This window comes from Schistocerca cancellata, chromosome 1 (assembly GCF_023864275.1).
Source record: "Schistocerca cancellata isolate TAMUIC-IGC-003103 chromosome 1, iqSchCanc2.1, whole genome shotgun sequence".
Taxonomy (NCBI): Eukaryota; Metazoa; Arthropoda; class Insecta; order Orthoptera; family Acrididae; genus Schistocerca; species Schistocerca cancellata.
In genome coordinates, this window is record NC_064626.1 from 914,826,463 (window position 1) to 914,843,953 (window position 17,491).

The 17,491-nt window shown below is 44.7% G+C and overlaps 1 long non-coding RNA gene across 1 annotated transcript in view; it reads right to left on the bottom strand.

Annotated features, from left to right (window-relative positions):
* The window catches only part of LOC126191314 (uncharacterized), a 69,992-nt gene extending 55,459 nt beyond the window's left edge, over nucleotides 1-14,533 (bottom strand). The window contains exon 1 of the long non-coding RNA XR_007538337.1: nucleotides 14,459-14,533. This is a non-coding gene — a long non-coding RNA (uncharacterized LOC126191314). The remainder of the gene's footprint in view (nucleotides 1-14,458) is intronic.
* Nucleotides 14,534-17,491: the final 2,958 nt, after the last annotated feature.

Consider the following 17,491-nt stretch of genomic DNA (forward strand, 5'->3'; position numbering starts at 1 on the left):
TCCTTCAATAAGCCACCCAGTAATTCTAAACGTTTCAGTGTTTCACATACAAGACAATGATGGAATTCACATATTCATGGCCTGTATCCTTATTTACCTAGTATTCAACTCTTTCGAATATGAAATGAGTACCTCCGTCTGCAAAGAAGTAACCTCAAGAGACGAACTGATCTTTCGGATTGTGTATAGTGCTGCTCCTACAAAAGAAGGCTAATACAACCACACAAGAGCTGCAAGATGTGTTGCCACGAAGGTGCATTGAAGTTGAGGTGGAATTGATGGAAATCAACTTTAAACTTAATCATTTGCCTTTTTTAACACCTTCGGCGAGTATTTGTTTGGGCTAGATTCTAACAGCTTTATCTCTATAAGCACAAGAATGAGACACAATTCATAATGAATGTTTTATTCCAATTGGTATATACTACCACCTGCTAAAACATCTACCATTGCACTGTAGCGCCCTGTATATTCCAGTCTCTGTCTCCCCCACTACGACTGCCTCTATTAACTGCCTGATGTCTTGTCACATGATCTGCCATCCTATCCCCTCTTCTAGTCAGTGTTTTCCATATATTCCTCTCTTGGTCAATTTTACGCTGAATTTCTTTCTTTAGTTTTCTTCTCAGATCACTTAATTGTCAGGATCTTCCGAAACCTCACATCTGAAGAGCTTAAAATTGCATCTTTTCCAATTACCCCCGACTCACTTCTATTCAATGTGAGCTCTAGACGTACGGTCTCAGGAGTTTCTTTTTCAAGCTGAGGTCAATACTGTATAATAATCTATTCATGAGGAATGCCGGCCGATGTGGCCGAGTGGTTCCAGGCGTTTCAGTACGGAACCGCGCTTCTGCTACGGTCGCAGGTTCGAATCCCGCCTCGGGCATGGATGTGTGTGATGTCCTTAGGTTAGATAGGTTTAAGTAGTTCTAAGTCTAGGGGACTGATGACCTCAGATGTTAAGTCCCATAGTGCTTAGAGCCATTTGAACAATTTTTCATGAGGAATGGTGTTTCTGCCCATTCCTCTCCTATTTTTACATCATTCTTGCCTAGTCCATCATGCCTTACTTTTCTTCCAAGCTAGCAGAGTTCCCTCACATAGCCTACTACATGGTCCACAATTTTGATGGTAAGTTTAACGCTAATTTCATTTCTGCGCTTGTCGTCTTCTTCCGAACATTTGTTTCACTCTCTTGATGCCTTCCCAGAGCTACAAGTAAAGCAATACAGACAACGGCTGTAGTTGCTAACAAGAACTCCCTCTCTAGATATTTCAGTTTCTGTTAATTCACTCTTAATGTGTTACCAGTTTCTGAATGAAGCTATTCCACATTTTACTATTTAAAGCATTATTTATTGCGATTGCAATTTCGGCGCATAGCCATAGTCAAGCATTCTGAAAGCATAAAGTCACCAAGTAAAATACGCTAGAGTTGTAATAAATCTCTAAAGCTGAAAAAATTAGGGTAACTACGTGGGATGTTCAAACCCACTTTACAAGATTAAGTTTGTTCTCTTGTAGTCCGAAATCAAGTACATGTTCTGGTATGAATATACCCGCTGTTCCGCACACCGTCTGAGCACGCCTCATGTAGCTCAAACAGCTAAGCATCATAGTAAAACCAACGTACACCATATACACCGAAGTACAACGCTTGTGTAGTCAACGTGGCGGATGGATTACAACGGCGGTGAAATGACGAAGACGTAAACGCACAGAGGGTGTGAACTTAAGACAACAAAGGCGTTTCTAGTGTCTTCTTTCCATGTCGTTTTCTTACACAGGTACCGTGCCTAATAGACGTCGCCGATTTTGCCCAAATTTATGGTGTATGCGGGGCTTGCCCTGCAATGAAAGTACGGAAACTGGGCTCCAGACGACCAAGCGTTAAGAAAAAAATAGTATTTGTGGCGCGAGTCGGGCGGAACATGAGCCATATATGTTAGTATGATTTACAGGCAGTGGTTGGAGCAGTGAGAAGATTACGAAATGGTAATCTGTGGTTCATGGGATCGAGTATTTATCCGAACTTTTCTTTTTAATATCAGTTGCTGCGTTACGTTAACTGCAAGGAACCAAAATAAGCTCAACAAAGTGCATTTAAGAAAACTTTTACAAAAGGCTTTAAAACTGAAGGTAAAGGAAAACTTGGGATTGCAAATAAACTAGCAGGAAGGGATTGTAAATATTACATGTGAACTTCGTCTGTAAAGTTAGATACGTTTATTATTTTACCGTTGATATGTGATATTCATCGTAAAAACAGGGGAAGCAGTAATTATCTCGGCATCTTGCACACGTTATAAATTCCGCATTTTTGAGCGGTACTTTTAAAATTTCTACAGAAAGACAAACGTCTTTAACATTCATAAATATTTCTCTCTCATCCGGCAGACTGGAAGCAAACCACGCTTAACTAAGTCCTGTACCGTTGAATTACAACACCTTCCTGGAAATTTATTTGAAATCCCAAATTTTACATCGCCTTTCCTTTTCATCCTTTTTGTCAAAATATTGATAACTACAATATACTGAGCATTATTTTGGTTTATAAGCAGTGTACGTAATGTGATACCTGGAAAAAAATGTTTCCACATAGAGACTCGACCCCACGATTCTCTAATTAACGTTCTGTACTACTTCCGCTGCACCAACCTCTACCTGGAAACTATGCTATCGTAAACGGTTCATGCGCTCTTGATCTGTACCAGAAATGGAATCTGTTTTCTAAACGCTTGGCCATCTACGTCTACATACACATGATTACTCAGAAATTCACAATTAAGTGCCTGACAAAGGGTTCGTCGAACTACCTTCAAGCTATTTCTCTAGCATCCCTCTGTCGAACAGCTCGGGGGGAGAAACGAAATCTTAAATCTTTCTGTCCGAGCTCTGATATCTCTTATTTTATTAAGACGATAGGTGAGCGCCATTAAGATATTTTCATATTCGAAGGACAGAGTTGGGCACCTGAATTCCATGTGAAGTAGCTGCCGAAACGAAACACCTTTGTTTTAACGATTGCCACTTCAATTCGCTTATCATATCCATAGCTCACTGTCTCCTATATCGCGACAGTAGGAAACGAGGTGTCCTTTGAAATTTTTCGATGTCCTCTGTCAATCCTATCTGAAGCGGATCCGACATCGTGCAAAAATACTCGAGAAGAGGTCGGACAAGCTTAGCGTAGGCCGTCTCTTTAATAGAACTGTTGCATTTTCTCAGTGTTTTCCCAATAAATCGTAGTCTTCACCCGCAACATTATGGATGTAACCGCTCCAGCTTCAATTATTCGTAACTGTAACCCCTAAATATTTAGTTGAACTTACAGCTTTTAGGTTTATCGTGTAATCAAAATTTAGCGGGTTCCTTTTGATACTCATGTGGATGACTTCTCACATTACATTATTTAGAGTCAATTGCCACCATACAGCCGGCCGGAATGGCCGAACGCTTCTAGGCGCTACAGTCTGGAACCGCGCGACCGCTACGGTTGCAGGTTCGAAACCTGCCTCGGGCATGGATGTGTGGGATGTCCTTAGGTTAGTTAGGTTTAAGTAGTTCTAAGTCTAGGGGACTGATGACCTCAGAAGTTAAGTCCCATAGTGGTCAAAGCTATTTGAAATTTTTTTTTGTCTGCCCTTCTGCATCACAGTCAGACGATGGTGGTGACCATTTTCCCCATATATGGAGAGTGTCTGCACATCTTTCACGGCCCATTTGGATGCGGTTCAAGGTAGTCCAAACTTGAGAGTACTGGCTGTGATGAAAGTGGGATGTCTCGATTTTAGTCTTTTTCGCTCCGCACGGAATATATAGTTCAATATTGTATGGTCGATGTTATCATCCATCTTCTGGTATTTACGCAGTTGCGCGCACTTCCGTCTAATATCAGGAAATGGAATATGGACTCAAGATAGGTAAGCATAATGTGAGAGTAGACATAGTGGTTATCTCACTTGAGCCACAGTCACTTCCAGGCAAACATCTAAGGCCAAGAAGCAGAGGCAGCCAGACAATCTCAAAGATCTTCCGGCTAAAATAAATTTGAAACTTCCTGACAGATTAAAACTGTGTGCCGGACCGAGACTCGAACTCGGGACCTTTGCCTTTCGCGGGTAAGCGCTCTGCCATCTGAGCTACCCAAGCACAACTCACTACCCGTCCTCACAGCTTCAATTTTGCCAGTACCTCTTCTCCTACCTTCCAAACTTCACAGAAGCTCTTCTGCGAGTGAAAACTCTCATTCTAAAATAAATTTGTCACAAGACATAGACTCAGGTGGTTCTTCTCTGGACCTTGCAGTTATAAACTACGTCCCAGTTACTCATGTTGACAGTTATTCTTGATTCGAACTCTGGAATAGTTACTTCCTCTCGTTTGGTGAAGGAATTTCGGGAAAACGTGTGTAGACCTCTGCATTAGTGGCACTGTCATCAGTAACATTACCACGGTTATAGCGCAGTGAAGGTATCTGGCGGTCCCATTTCTGACACTTTCATTTCTGTCTCATCTCTGCACGTACCATAAATTTGGACGAAATTGGTAATGACGGACAGGCGCTACCTGTTGTTGGTTCAGTGCTCCGAACGCCGGCAAGGAGGCGTTGATCCGCAGCCCGTGGCGCACAGTGGCCAGAGCAGGTGGAAGCGCCTTGAGCCGGCGGCGCGACAGCCAGCGGCAGCGGCAGCGGCAGCGGCAGCGGCTCGGCAAGTGTGTCAGAGCGAGCGCTAGCCGAGGCGGGGCCCCCGTCTTGGCGGTCGCCCTCCGCGCCGCGCCGGCCGCCTTGACCCTATTGCTCGGGTATCGCCCTCAAGAGCTGACCACAATTAAGGCTGCGCTATCCTTGGGGACCGACCGGCCGGCCAGCGCACGCAGTTTGAAAGCCTGCTGCCAGATTTGCGCCGATCTGGGTTAATCGAATGCGGGCGCACGCGCGCGCGCCGCCTCCACCGGCGACAACGCGTCGACGCCCGGCGCCGGCCCAGCCGCGACCACAACATGCTTGCGAAATACAAAACAAGTCTCTCGGAGGACCAGTTCGTAAATTGCTCCGGATCTCAGGTAAACGTCGGTTATTCCGAAGCCGTCATATACCTATTGTTATTGCCAACCGACTCACCAATGTACACTACTAGCCATTAAAATTGCTACACAACGAAGATGACGTGCTACAGACGCGAAATTTAACCGACGGGAAGAACATATTTTGATATGCAAACGATTAGCTTTTCTGAGCATTCACACAAGGTTGGCGCCGGTGGCGACAGCTACAACGTGCTGGCATGAGGAAAGTTTCCAACCGATTTCTCAACACAAACAGCAGTTGAACGGCGTTGCCTGGTGAAACGTTGTTGTGATGCCTCGTGTAAGGAGGAGAAATGCGTACCATCACGTTTCCAACTTTGACAAAGGTCGAATTGTAGCAGCCGACCGGAGTGGCCGTGCGGTTCTAGGCGCTACAGTCTGGAACCGAGCGACCGCTGAAGTGGCAGGTTCGAATCCTGGCTCGGGCATGGATGTGTGTGATGTCCTTAGGTTAGTTAGGTTTAATTAGTTCTAAGTTCTAGGCGACTGATGACCTCAGAAGTTAAGTCGCGTAGTGGTCAGAGCCATTTGAACCATTTTTTCGGATTGTAGCCTATCGCGATTGCGGTTTATCGTATCGCGACAATGCTGCTCGCGCTGGTCGAGATCCAATGACTGTTAGCAGAATATGGAATCGGTGGGTTCAGGAGGGTAATACGGAACGCCATGCTGGATCCCAACGGCCTTGTATCACTAGCAGTCGAGACGACGGGCACCTTATCCGCACGGCTGTAACGGATCGTGCAGCCACGTCTCGATTCCTGAGTCCACAGATGGGGACCTTTGCAAGACAACAACCATCTGCACGAACAGTTCGACGAAGTTTGCAGCAGCGTGGACTAGCAGCTCGGAGACCATGGTTGCGTTTGCCCTTGACGCAGCATCACAGACAGGAGCGCCTGCGATGGTGTACTCAGCGACGAACCTGTAGGCACGAATGGCAAAACGTCATTTTTTCGGATGAATCCAGGTTCTGCTTACAGCATCATGACGGTCGCATCCGTGTTTGGCGACATCGCTGTGAATGCACATTGGAAGCGTGTACTTGTCATCGCCATACTGGCGTATCATCCGGCGTGATGGTATGGCGTGCCACTGGTTACACGTCTCGGTCACCTCTTGTTCGCACTGGCGGCACTTTCAACAGTGCACGTTACATTTCATATGTGTTCATTCGATCCCTGCGAAACCCTACATTTCAGCAGGATAATGCATGACCGCATGTTACAGGTCCAGTACGGGCCTTCAAAAAATGGTTCAACTGGCTCTGAGCACTATGGGACTCAACTTCTGAGGTCATTAGTCCCCTAGAACTTAGAGCTAATTATATCTAACTAACCTAAGGACATCACACACATCCATGCCCGAGGCAGGATTCGAACCTGCGACCGTAGCGGCCTCGCGGTTCCAGACTGCAGCGCCTAGAACCGCACGGCCACTACGGCCGGCGTACGCGCCTTCCTGGATACAGAAAATGTTCGTCTGCTGCCCTGGCCAGCACATTCTCCAGATCTCTCACCAACTGAAAACGTCTGGTCAATGGTGGCCGAGCAACTGGCTCGGCACAATACGCCCGTTACTACTCTTCATGAACTGTGGTATCGTGTTGAAGCTGCATGGGCAGCTGTACCTGTACACGCCATCCAAGCTCTGTTTGACTCATTGCCCAGGCCTATCAAGGCCGTTACTACGGCCAGACCTTTGCAGCAGCATGGACTATCAGCTCGGAGACCATGGCTGCGGTTACCCTTGACGCTGCATCACAGACAGGAGCGCCTGGGTACTGATGTCTCAGGAGCTATGCACCCAAATGAAATCACATGTCAGTTCTAGTATAACATATTTGTCAAATGAATACCCGTTTATCATCTGCATTTCTTCTTAGTGTAGCAATTTTAATGGCCAGTAGTGTATTTGAAAGTACAAATTTGAGAATAATATTTTGACGAAATACAACACATCGTTATCAGCTCTATTTTCTCACGTATGCAGACGACTCGAGGAAAGCTGTTGACAAAAATGTAGAGAACCGGTATTTGCGGCTGACTATACGTCGACTCTTCTAGGGCCAACGGCCCCGACGACAACATATGCGAAATTAGGGCTCTTCCGAAGCCGTATAGGCAATTGTTGTTCTCTCTCTCCATCTGTGAGTGGATCACGAAAGGGAAGGACTTAATAGAGGTACAAGGTACCCTCCACCAGGCAACCTATGGTGGCTTGCGGAGCATGTAAGCATATCTAGATGTAGATAACTTTCTTCTGTCATCACAGTCTTAGAAAGACACGTGCAAGTGCATGGGAAAAGGAAACGAAATCCGCTGATGAATGGCAGGAGGACCATCTAAAAGTGTAGTGGTTGTTTGTGTAGAACGTCCGCTCTCTTGCCTACAGCTTTTACGTCTTTTCCCACAGCAGTAGTTGGGTCGACATTTCCGTCTCCGAAACAAAACACACAAACGACAGCAATAGACACCCGACGATGAAGTGCATTTAGATTATTAGGTGTGTGACATCATCGTCTTCAACCAACGCTTCGCGAAGTTTTCTGGTCATCATCTTCCGGTGATTTAGTGTACTAGTGGAAACCTTGCTTCAGGGTGACACTGTTGACTAGTGTTCCCAGAAGATACACTATCAACATACAGCCATAAAGTTTTCACACATTTACATAAAGTTGGCTTTGTGGCGCCAAGAGCAATGGGGTACAGAAGAGGGTGGCAAACCTACAAAGAGCAAAGAATCATCTATAACGATCAAGAAAAGTAGTTGGGCTTAGCAGTTATAAACTAACGCTAGTCGAGTTTACGTTGCCGATAATCTGAACCAAGAAAAAGGCATAAAGATTAAAAAACTGAAATCTGAAAAACACAATTACTTATGTCTAACTATATCACATTAACAAAAATATTTTCATGAATTAAAAAAAAAGGGGCCGCGCGGGATTAGCCGAGCGGTCTGTGGCGCTGCAGTCATGGAATGTGCAGCTGTTCCCGGCGGAGGTTCGAGTCCTCCCTCGGGCATGGGTGTATGTGTTTGTCCTTAGGATAATTTAGGTTAACTAGTGTGTAAGCTTAGGGACTGATGACCTTAGAAGTTAAGTCCCATAAGATTTCACACACAGTTAAACATTTTTTTAAAAAAAGGGAGAAATATAGGCAACACATTCAAAGGCATCCACAGTTACTGTATCTCGTTTTGAATATAGCAACGTTAGGGTAGGATTTCTGGGATACAGAGAATAAAATATCATATGCGGAGAGGTGAGAATTTTATTTGCATTCATGGCAGAGAGTCCAATCGTGGAGTGAGGCGTTAAAGAGATGAGATGTTGTCAAATCAAACGAAAGAGTAATAATCGAACAGAAAAACGATAGAACGTCTCCTGTGGTGCGAGTACAGTACTTCCTGTGGAGTGGAATTTTAATTGCTATAGTAGACTTCAGCATATTTTACCTTTAAGAGGGAATGAAAAATGTATCTCCAAAATTCTAATGACTTTTGTTGAGCCCAATGCAACAGGTGCTGCAGTGTAATTAGATCGTTAACGGGCCATCCACGAAACAATTCCCTGATTTCCTGACGTGACATTTTAGAATCGTTGGCCATTAAATCGAGGCTGCTGGCCACTTATTAAATATCACATCAGTGAACGCGTCAAGGTTAATGTGCTCGTGTAGTTCAGGGAACACACGATCTTGGACAAGGAAGACTTGTTGTTACTCGGTATAACGACTTGTCCAGTGGGTGCAATGAATGTCGTCAGCTGTTCGAAGTTACAGCTTCTTACTGAAATTTACTAGCGGAATGGTGAGCAGCTGTTCGTAATTTTCTTGCTGCATAAATTAAATGTACCACAGCTTGATACTTACGATATCCGTCAGAAAAATGAAGTTATTCCCTTGCATTCATTCCGTAAATCAAACCTAATTCTAGAATATTTCAAATAACCTTCTGGAGATCATTATTTTGCAGGGCACATAATATCTTGGATATGGACAAGGGCAGAAAATTTGTGCATAGGTTTCGGATGTATGTTTTATTCACTACGCGTTCTTTGAATTACGTGATTAAGAAACGTGGTATTCTCTATGCTTTCATAGGTCTGAATAAATAGTAATGCCTAGCGATCAAGGCAGCTGCAGTACCTATTTTCGACAAAATTGGATTAGGTTTTATTAAGAAGCAATTTCAGCGTTGACCTCCTGAAGCATCACTTCATAATTATTATGACACATGTCATCAATTTCTCATGCTTATTTTCCAATGATGCGAGTACGGTTTCCAATACTGACGATGTAGTGTACTCCGAACACTTAACTAAACACAAAGTATTCTCTTGGTGCAGCAGTCATTATATATTAAAACCAATGACCGACGTCACATACAATATTGTGAAGAGGTCGCTTCCCCTCAAACGTCCTTTGCGAACGCCTAAAATCACTCAATATAAAATGCAAAAAAATTAAATTAAATTTACACGGCTTAACGTTAGTGAAGGAAGAATTGATCTGAATTAGCTATATTTATTAGGACTAAAGGTATTCCAAGTTGTCTCTAAACATTTAAGTCAAAAAAATTCCAACTATGAGCTTACATAGCTGACTTTAATATTTCTTTAGTGTTGCTACAGCCCGCACTGGAATAACGAAACTCGAGGTAGCAGAGAGAACCGCCCTCTAGATATATCAAATCAATACAATACTGCAGTTCAAGAAGTCTGGAAAACAGTTACTTGGTTTTTATTTTATTTTTTGCTTGCCCTAATTGGCAAGGCGGGCTGTTGGACGTCTAGGCCCACTGTAGATGTTGCAACTTCTCAGCCAGATCCCAGCAAGCTATGACTGGCGCAACATGTTTCCAGTTGTGAATATCTGGGAAGGGTTTTCCATATTCGAAATCTGCCTCACAGCCAAATAAAATTTCCAGAAGACCTTCGTCGCTATCGGGTGATACGAACTATTTTTATTTTGTTGCTGATACCAAACTGAAGTCAAAACGAATTAGCTTATTTGCAATCTTTCTTAAATAAACTTCTTAGAAAAAGTTTTCACAATGGAAAAATTTAATTACTACGGATCTACGCGCAGCTTAAATAATAGAAATTTTATTCATGATGCCACTGAAAATTCTTTGGTCGTAAAACATTGTGTGACAGTGAGAGGATATTTTATGGTTATCCGAACATTAAAGCTAGAAAGGCGAAATACAACTCATCCCGGCGGCGTGTTTCTTTAATTACGTGGAAAGGAAGTACGGCTGTCAACGAAGCTCTATAATTTTAAAAGATACTTCAGCAGCAGTGGATCGGATTGTACACTGATACAAATCGGCTGTTGTTTTATCCTCTTACGAATGTAGTGTCAAAATATTTTCCTGTCGGACGAATTAGATTAAATTCGAGGAACAAAAACAAATACAAAGAAGACAGTAGAAATCGGCATTTTGGAGAAGCGAAACGTAAAAACTTGCTTTCTTTAGCATCGCTTGACGGGATGTCAAAGGAACAAAAGAACTCTGGGGAGATCGCCCTCTGAGCCTGTGTCACCTCATCGTTTCCGAAGCTGATGGATGCGATAGTGAAAGCTTCTTTACATCGTCCATATAAGCAGCCAGCCGACAGAAACATAGAATATCACGTACTCCCCGCTGATGATCGTAACTGGGATGATATCTATGTCGGAGTGTATTCATCGCATGTCACAAAAACTTAATGTGTGGCTTGTTCCTACGCCCAATACCGTACAGAATATATTGTTTACGATTACGTTAATTGATGTTGGTCATATTTCGTCCGTATAAATGGAGCCAGGTTCAGGAAGGTAACCTAAGAAAGTCGTATTAATTGCATCTTATGGCTCCATTAAGTGTTACCACGACACTTGCATATCATGAAAGCAGTGCATGCTACGAAGAAGATAAGTGTCTAACACGACATAGGAGAGCAGGTAAGATGCTTCTGCCTTTAGTTGTTACGCCTCGATTGCTTTTATAATGAGTGGTCCATTCTCTATGCGTACTGTTACAACTGTAACACCGATACTGCAAAAAATCGTCAAATAATCACAACCTTCAGATTTGTTATTTTCTCAGTTCTCATAAATTAGACTCCACACCCACAACAAATTCGATGTTAAAGAAGGCATCCCACCTATCTGATTTCTCACTCGAAGTGCTGGAATGAACGTTCCAAATCTGACATCCTCCTTTCTAATTTACGGGAGAGCTGAAATACATCACAGGAGTTTGTAAAGAGGATGACATTCTGATCTAGCGTAACTGTACCAATATTGATATCTCTCATGTGTGAGCCGTTGCGCGACGTTCAAACTTTGATGTGTCCTTATGCGTTAATACATTTCTAAATGCGGAATGTAATATTTACACTTGCTTACTGCTGTCCTCAGTTCATTACCAGCCGGATACACGATGGTCTGAATGGAAGGTTTGGAACTGCTCACTTGCTTCAGGTTTGGCCACAACCTTCTAGGTTTTCCTGATAGGTCTTTCGCTAGAATGTGACAGTGAAAGTTGCTATATGCTTCAAGCCTGGCCTCTCTTTGACATACACGAGCTGCTATGAGCTTTTCTCTGTCAGTTTGTCTGCAGTCTGTTTCTCTTTTATAGCGAGAATCTCCCAGTCCGTCCTTCCGCAACATTCACTATACGGTACTATTAAGCCAAAGTTGGGTATCTGTCATCTTTTATTACTTTCCTAGGCAAAATTTATAGAGACAGCGATTTATAGTGTCTGTCTGCTTTACTCACATTAAATAAATTGATAATGTCTAGCAACTCGACCAAACTCAGTCACTTTCCCAGCTTTCTTGATTATTTTTTCACCTTCGGTGACCTTCGTTCCACCAATCAAATCATGACTAATACCTGTCTGACTGCTGACACTCTCGAATATAGCGGGTCCTTTTGTGATTATGAGATCCGAAACACTTTTTTCGCATGTTGGTAGTCGGACTAATTGTCCGAAGCAGTTGTCAGTTCTGTATACTAGTTTAGGCTACCTCTGAAAAATCTCCGTACGTCCACCGTCTAACGGACATTTGGCGAACAACTGTTATTATATCTTATTTGTAGTAAGGTAATACCTTCAACTGTATTTATTTGAATTATTCAAACACAACTGGTATCAGTTTTACAGTACACCATCTTCAGACCTGTAACACTGAAACCGGTTGCATATGAATAAAACTAGCAAATAGAGCTGATGTTGATATCCTTAGTACACATAAGATCTTTAAACGACTCTACCAGCTATTTTTATCAAATTGGTGATCAACAGAAACATCTGATTGCTGTTAAATCCACCGACCCCATTTATTGTTGTCCACATTAGATATCAGTAGTATTTTTTTAGTACTTCGCTAGATCTAATGTGTCTGGTTGTCGCTATAGCATTCGTCTCCCTGGAGAGTCTAATCTATCTTCCCGACATACGTTCCACGTGATGTCGAAAATTTCCCTATTCGCTACTTCCGGTTTCGACCAAGTCTGATTCCCTAGTAAGACGTAGGAGCGACTGGCTCGAGCTTTGGGACTTTGCTGTGAATACTCTGGCTGTTAATAACAAACAGTTTGCTGTCCGGCCTATTGGAGTAATTTCTTTACTTGGCGCTGGTTTTCCTACTACAAATATCGGGGTCACACACTGTTAAAAAGAAAATAAAAAAAACCATATGCATTTCTCAGGTTTCCGCTGTATATCCAAAGCGACGTTAGACTACAGTGGAAATCCTCACAGAACCGAAGAGGTCTCTAGTTTAAATTGTCCCCTCGGCTCCACGACAGAGACCCCACAATCAGTCGTGGGAACGTTGCTGCAAACCATCAGCTGTACAGAAGACACAAACTATATAATGTTAATTAAACTACGTCTGTCGCAGAGGGTACTTGTACCTATTACTTACAGTTTCTTCCCCTTTCAGCCGCGTGGGATTAGCCGAGCGGCCTCAGGCGCTGCAGTCATGGACTGTGCGGCTGGTCCCGGCAGTGGTTCGAGTCCTCGCTCGGGCATGGTTGTGTGTGTTTGTCCTTAGGATAATTTAGGTTAAGCAGTGTGTAAGCTCAGGGACTGATGACCTTGGCAGTTAAGTCCCATAAGATTTCACACACATTTGAACATTTTTTTCCCCTCTCATTCGCGGACGAAGCCCGGGAAAAATTGTTGCTTGGATACACCTCTGTGCGAGCTAATATAAGTCTAAATGTATCTCCATATTATGTGCGGGATCATTTCATAGGCACTGAAGAATGTTTGTATTCTCTGCTTTTTAAACGTTTTTTGAATCTACCTGTATATTAGTAATGTCTTTTTTGTCAGTTTTGTATGCATCACTTTAACAGAATACATTAAAGTAATTGCAATTCTTTTCTCATTTAGTAGTTGTAAGAGTCCTATTTCAATATTTTGGACAGTGATTAAAAAAAGATATGTCAAAGACATAGACCATTTTGATATTTCACATAAAATTAACAAGCACACCGAGCGACCTATAGCACCAAATGGTGACGACATCTTTCAGCAGGATAATTGTCATTATGACATGGCCAGAATCGTGCAGCAGTAGTCTGAGTATCATGATAGATTACTCACATTATTGTATAGGCTACAAAATTCGCCTGTTATGAAAACAGTAGAACACATCCTACGTGCTATCGGCTGCGCAAATCACCAGCTGGCCATTTGTGGAAACTCATCGAGGACTTTTCGAACACGCCAGGTTAGCTGAGCGCGCTAACGCGCTGCTTCCTAGACTCGGGTAGGCGCGCCGGCTCCGGATCGAATCCGCCCGGCCGATTAACGACGAGGGCTGGTTTGCCGGCCAGCCTGTATGTGGTTTTTAGGTGGTTTTCCACATCGCTCTAGGTGAATACCGGGCTGGTCCCCACGTCCCGCCTCAGTTGCACTGCTCGCAGACATCTGAACACTTTGGCACTCTTCCATAGATTACACTGCTCGCAGAGAGTTGGGGTACACTAATTCCTTCCTGGGGGGTACGGGGTGGCGGCAGGAAGGGCATCCGGCCACCCCTTCAACTAACATTGCCACATCCGATTAACCATGCCGACCCTGCGTATCCGCGGGAAAAACGGCACAAGCAAAAGAAAGAAAATAATCGAGGACTTTTCGAATCCACGCCACTCAGAATCGCTGCCCTATTGTGTTCCAAAGGTGAACCAAAACGCGGTTAATCTATCTGGTCGTAATGTTTTCAGTATCGTGTAGACCGAGCAAAAAGTTGCGTATTGTTTCGTTTCTGTAGTCTGCATGTAATTTAAAATGCTTAAAATAATTATCACTCTACACAGTGAACAAAGCCATCAGAGCGAGAATAAAGCGTGAACTGACTGTGATGAGGAACGCAGGTGGCTGGGGTGGAGACGGCGTGCTGGAGATGATAAGCGCCGCCCTCCTCCCGCAGAGCGTGTACCGCGCTGGGCTGTGGCCGCTGCCCGCCACTGCCGGCTGCTAATTGCTGCGCCTTGTATAATGGCGGCGCTCGCTAGGCCGTGTCGCGCGCGACCAAGGACGCGCCGTGGGCCGTGCCGAGCTCCGCGCGCGCCCGCTGCTGCAGCCGCGGACTTCCGCGCCGTTGCGCAACGCCAGCGTGTGCAATCACCGGGCCCCACTCCCACGCCCCGTGTGTGACCGCACCACACGTCGCATGCCTCGCTCCGTGCAGCATGCCGTACGTGCGTATTCCTCATCACCGGCGATCGCCAAGTGTCGTGCCACGTCTACTTCGGTACGGAACAAAAGTGCTACTGGTTGTTGTATCCACAGATCGAAAAGCAATTTAGAGGGTAATTTTTGAGAACATTACTCGTGCAGAAAAACAGCGGACTGGCTAAAATACTTTATAAACGTATTAAAACAGTCCTCATCGCAATAAAATATTTCTTTGTAATAATTACTAGTTTCGTTCAGAATGATACCATCTTCAGACGACTTATACACTGAAGAGCCAAAGAAACTAGTACACCTGCCTAATATCGTGTAGGGCCCCCGTCAGCAGAAGTATCGCAACACGACGTGGCATGGACTCCAGTAGTGTCTGTAGTAGTGCTGGAGATCTCTTCTAAACAGCACATTGCAAGTCATCCCATATATGCTCAATAATGTTAATGTCTGGAACCGGCCGCTGTGGTCGAGCGGTTCTAGGCGCTACAGTCTGGAACCGCGTTACCGCTACATTCGCAGGTTCGAATCCTGCCTCGGGCATGAATGTGTGATGTCCTTAGGTTAGTTAGGTTTAAGTAGTTCTAAGTTCTAGGGGACTGATGACCTCAGATGTTAAGTCCCATAGTGCTCAGAGCCATTTGAACTATTTTTTTTTCATGTCTGGGGAGTGTTTAAACTCAGAAGAGTGTTCCTGAAGCCACTCAGTAGCAATTCTGGACGTGTGGGGTGTCGCATTGTCCAGCTGGAATTGCCCGAGTCGTCGGCATGCACAATGGACATGAATGGATGCAGATAATCAGACAGGGTTGGGTTGGGTTGGGTTGTTTGTGGGAAGAGACCAAACTGCGAGGTCATCGATCTCGTCGGATCAGGGAAGGACGGGAAAGGAAGTCGGCTGTGCCCTTTCAGAGGAATCATCCCGGCATTTGCCTGGAGCGATTTATGGAACGGAAAACCTAAATCAGGATGACCCAAGAGCGATTGAACCGCCGTCTTCCCGAATGCGAGTCCAGTGTGCTAACCACTGCGCCACCTCGCTCGGTAATCAGACAGGATACGTACGTAGGTGTCATCTGTCAGAGGCGTATTTAGACGTATCAAGGGGTCCCATATCACGCCAACTGCACACGTCCCACACCATTACAGAGCCTCCACCAGCTTCAAGACTCCCCATCTCACATGCAGGGTCCATGGCTTCATGAGCTTGTATTGCGAATACATAGAAAGAAGGGTCCTTTATTGTATGATTGTATGATAGCGCAACAAACACTGGTAGCAGTTACATCTGTAAAATATCTGGGAGTATGCGTACCGAACGATTTCAAGTGGAATGATGATATAAAATTAATTGTAGGTAAGGCGGGTGCCAGGTTGAGATTCATTGGGAGAGTCCTTAGAAAATGTAGTCCATGAAAAAAGGAGGTGGCTTACAAAACACTCGTTCGACCTATAATTGAGTATTGCTCATCAGTGTGGGCCGGCCGGAGTGGCCGTGCGGTTCTGGGCGCTACAGCCTGGAGTCGAGCGACCGCTACGGTCGCAGGTTCGAATCCTGCCTCGGGCATGGATGTGTCTGATGTCCTTAGGTTAGTTAGGTTTAATTAGTTCTAAGTTCTAGGCGACTGATGACCTCAGACGTTAAGTCGCATAGTGCTCAGAGCCATTTGAGCCATTTCGTCAGTGTGGGATCCGTACCAGGTCGAGTTGACAGAGGAGATAGAGAACATCCAAAGAAGAGCGGCGCGTTTCGTCACAGGGTTATTTGGTAAGCATGATAGCGTTACGGAGATGTTAAGCAAATTCAAGTGGCCGACTCTGCAAGAGAGGCGCTCTGCATCGCGGTGTAGCTTACTGTCCAGTTTTCGAGAGGTTGCGTTTCTGGATGAGGTATCGAATATATTGCTTCCCCCTACTTATACCTCCCTAGGAGATCACGAATGTAAAATTAGAAAGATTCGAGCGCGCACGGTGGCTTTCCGGCAGTCGTTCTTTATGCGAACCATACGCGACTGGAACAGGAAAGGGAGGTAGCGACAGTAGCACGTAAAGTGCCCTCCGCCACACACCGCTGGGTGGCTTGCGGAGTATAAATGTACATGTAGATGTTGAACGTAGATGAATACCCGTACATGTCCATCCGCTCGATGCAATTTGAAACAAGGTTCGTCCGTCCAGCCAACATGTTTCCAGTCATGAACAGTCCAATGTCGGTATTGACGGGTCTAGGCGAGGCGGAAAGCTTTGTGTCATGCAGTCATTAAGGATACAAGAGTGGGCCTTCGGTTCCGAAAGCCTATATCGATGTTGTGTCGTTGAATGATTCGCACGCTCACACTTGTTGATGGCCAGCTTTGAAATCTGCAGCAATTTGCGGAAGGGCTCCACTTCTGTCACGTTGAACGATTCTCTTCAATCGTCGTTGGTCCCATTCTTAAATATCTTTTTCCAGCCGCAGCGATGTCGGAGATTTGATTTTTAACCGGATTCCTGATATTCACGGCACACTCGTGAAATGGTCGTACAGGAAAATCCCCACTTCATCGTTACCTCGGAGATGCTGTGTCCCATCGCTCGTGCGCCGACTATAACATAATGTTAAAACTCACTTAAATCTTTATAAGCTGCCAGTATAGCAGAAGCAACCGATGTGGCAGCTGCGCCAGACACTTGTTGTCTTATAATGGCGTTACCCTGTTCACA